Source organism: Coenobita brevimanus, chromosome 84 (genome assembly GCF_032717465.1).
Source record: "Coenobita brevimanus isolate Jiangsu-jjx chromosome 84, ASM3271746v2, whole genome shotgun sequence".
Classification (NCBI taxonomy): domain Eukaryota; kingdom Metazoa; phylum Arthropoda; class Malacostraca; order Decapoda; family Coenobitidae; genus Coenobita; species Coenobita brevimanus.
Window position 1 is genome coordinate 31,023,437 of NC_137037.1, and position 3,873 is coordinate 31,027,309.

General features: G+C 39.5%; 1 non-coding gene across 1 annotated transcript; it reads right to left on the reverse strand.

The window, feature by feature from the left end:
- Positions 1–2,464: 2,464 nt before the first annotated feature.
- On the reverse strand, positions 2,465–2,583 carry LOC145410272 (5S ribosomal RNA). The gene has a single exon (XR_013899237.1). It is a non-coding gene; the product is annotated as a 5S ribosomal RNA (ribosomal RNA).
- Between the last annotated feature and the right edge of the window lie 1,290 nt (positions 2,584–3,873).

Below are 3,873 nucleotides of genomic sequence, written 5' to 3' on the forward strand. Positions count from 1 at the left end.
AAATTAATACTTACCATGAGATTTAACTGTGACAACACTGACACTCTCAGACTGCTATGACTCAGTCAGCTGAATAAAACCGTCTAGCATTACCTGCCTTAATGACCAGGGGCTTTGGCCCCAAGAGTCGATAGGCCAGAAAAAAAAAATGCAATAGTATACTAGGGTTGTGTCGACCATGAGAGGGTATTTATTTGCCTGCCCTTCCATATGTTCAATGGTTACGATGGCCAGTGACTTGCTTGCTTTGGTTTTGTGTTGTAATTCATACCTTTGACCAAGGCCGAGAACAAGAGCGAGGGGTAAGGCGGGGGAGTGAATGAGGGAGGCTGGCGTGTTGTGAGTGGGAGAAGGGGCCTGGGAGAAGGGGCATAGGGAGGAGGGTGGGACCAATTAGAAAAATCATCAGTGAATAAAACAAAAACCTTTTAGCGAAAACGGTATGGTGAAGGAAAAAGAAGCGCATTTGTCAAGGACTGGTTTCGATCCCGAGTAATCGCACACAAAACCCAGTTATTTTCCTGTGATGACTGTTGTGGCTTCAGTAAACTAGCTATCTATCTATCCTTCTATCTATATTTATCTACTGCATCTATCTACAGAATCTTTTTACTACATTCAAGGTGTCCACATCCACACTGCTGCATGCCTAAGTACAGCCTTGGTAAACTGACTGGAATAATTGTGTCATGATAAGAACTGCAGTGTTTGGTTCCAGGTAAGGCAAGACGATTATACTGATGTGAGAGTGAGTCACAAGACTTGGAGAGTGTTAATCATGTCACCATTAACTCTGTCAGTATTAGCTAACGCTACTATTTTATTACACCTGAAGCCACACCATTTTATTCACCTGAGAAGGAGTCATAGCACCCTGAGAATGTTAATAATAATAAAATAATAATATTAATAATAACAACAATAATAATAATAATAATAATAATAATAATAATAATAATAATAATGAGAGAGAGAGAGAGAGAGAGAGAGAGAGAGAGAGAGAGAGAGAGAGTTGTAACATCCACACTCAGATGTCTGTTACGTCACTGTTGCTACGAACAGACTATTTTATTCAGCAGAAAATGGTACTAGCTGTGGTGGTGGTGGGCGTGCTTGGTATTGGTTGCTATGATAATGATGGAGTTGATGGTAGTTGTGGTGATGGTTTTATTAGCTATGGTGGTGGCGATGGTAGATGTGATGATGATGGTGGTGTTGCTGGTAGCTGCGACATTGGTGGTAGTGGAGGTGCTAGCTGTGATGAGAATTTTGGTGGCAGTTGTGGTGGTGGTGGTAGTGGAAGTTGTATTGAATATGGTTGTGGTAGCTGTGATGATGATTTTGGTGGTAGTTGTGGTTGTGATGGCTGTGATGATGATTTGCGTGGAAATTATGCTGGTGATAGTTGTGGAAGTTGTGGTGATGATGGTGATGATGGAAGTTGTGATGATGTTGGTGGTGGAAGATGTGATGATGAGGGTGGTGGTAACTGCTGTGGTGACGATGGTGGTTGTCAGTGTGCAATTTATGTAGTACCGAAGGTGGCAAGGTGGTCGTGGTAGTACCTCTGTTGGTGTGTGTGTGTGTGTGTGTGTGTGTGTGTGTGTGTGTGTGTGTGAAATTGAAAAAAGGATTTCGATGAAACTTGGCACGGTGGTTGCAACAGGATCACATATAGGTCAATTTCAAAATTCATGTCATGTGAAATTTTATAAAGAGTTGTTTGGCCCTTAATTGTCCCCACTGGGGACGCGAAACAAAGCAAAGCCAGATCTAGAACCGACTTATATTTGCGCCTTTGATGAAGTGATGAGCATCCCCATAGAGCAGGGAAGTGCTTGTAGGCTACTAAAAGTCGTCCTCAAGATGAATTGGTTACCAATACGTCTCACACTGTAACACGTTTTTTTTTTTTTTTATGGTTAATATAATATTGCATAATATTTGTCTTAGCACAATCTTGCTGCCATTACTATAATAAATATTTTACCCAGTATCTTGCTGCTACATATTATTTTTCGTGCTATTCTTACAGCCTTCATACGAATGTACTCAGTTTCAGGGCAGTTTCTTGCAATGAGGAGATTATTGAAGGTATACCTAAAATAACCAAATGCAAAAGTCTCCCTCTAGTGAAATACAAGCCATTGAGGGTAGCAAGAACAAAATGAATAATACATAATCGCAGAGAAACGTCCACCCAGATGAAGAGGGTGAAGTGTGTCACACACACACACACACACACACACACACACACACACTCAAATGAACACACATACAAACATGCACAGACACTTGTCCACAAATACATAGGTACACTCTACATACATGTATATTCCCTAACCATTCATCCATCCATTGCCAGACGCCATGTATCCCAAACGGGGTGGTCAAGGGCTTAGAGTTAATTGTTTTTACAGGGAAGGGCACTAATCCTCCACCAACCCCACTTGACACGTAGGGATGCCAACAGCATCTGGTGTTCCCAGGCGGTCACCCATCCAAGTACTAACCAGACCCAACGTTGCTTAACTTCGCTGATCGGACGGGCAGCGGTGTACTCAACGTGGCATGGCCGTTGGCATATTCCCTAACACATTTAATAATTATGGGAACAAAGTCCAGGGTTGCCATTCGTACGATAATTATCGTACATGTACGATTAAACTGCCTCTGGTACATGCACGTTACTCTTCTTATTTTCGTACATTCTGTACGATAATTGTGTGTTTTATGGCATAAGAGTTTTAGTTTTAAAAAATTATAATAAAAAATCCTTTTCATTAAGAGTAAATCTTTTCCATAGAGAGTATGTTATCTGTAAAATGAAAAGTAATTTTCTTTAGTGCACGTAGGGTTATTGTGTTGATGAGATAGCTAGGCTTGTTGTACTTGTACTGAATGAAATATACAGGCACAGTTCGAGTCGCATCGAAGGTTGACTGTTACGGTTTGATATTTGTCAGTCGTCACCGTGAAGTACTATACAGTATAAAAGAAATATTTATTTTGATAAGATTGAATTACCTAAAAGTATCTTGTGTAATCAGTGATTTGTAAATAGTGTAGAGGAATTGTAGAGGAATTTTGATGAATTTTATTAACTCTTTTAAACTGAATATTGTTATATAAACCTCCCTTAAATGATACCTGCTGTACACAGTATTTACATTACCCGTTACATATATCGAAACTTTTGTGAATTTCCATTTTTTCTTTTTTATTACATGAGACTAATGCTGTTTATATATATTTAAAACACCAATGAAGACACGTTGTGTTGCTAATGTTATGAAGGGGGGATTTGCCAGTTAGGATGTCTCGTACCTTCGAGACGTTTCTGGTACCGTAAGTTCCTTTGCGAATCAGAGTTGCCAGTTAGCTTGCTGTTTGTGAGCTTAGTAATTTCGTAAGTTATGCATCAGTGTTTGTACTCTCTTTCTTTATAATGTTTTATTTAAGCGATTGCTTGTTAAATTATGTAAATCAAGTTCGTATGGTAAATGATTTAGCGTGTTATATAATGTTAGACAACTCTAGCATGTTTTGATGTCTAGTAGTCGGTAACTGTTGTTGCTAGGGGCTGATGCAAGACAGTATGTCCTAGAATGTTGGAGAAGTAGAAGTTTCGAGAGTAATGCAAGCTTATATAAGATGGTGTAGAGACTATTACAAGTTGAGTTGGGTTTCAGTTCAGTGTGGGTGAAGTGCAGTCGGTTTTGGTGCAGTGTTGTTAGTGAAGTTTGTGGAGAGTTGCTTTGCAGGCATTAAGTGTAATTACTGTCTGTGAAGATTGTATATTTTTGGTACTTGTGAAAACAGTGGCAAACAGTGATGGGTTATTGAAGTTTGTATATCATTGGAAGTTGAGAG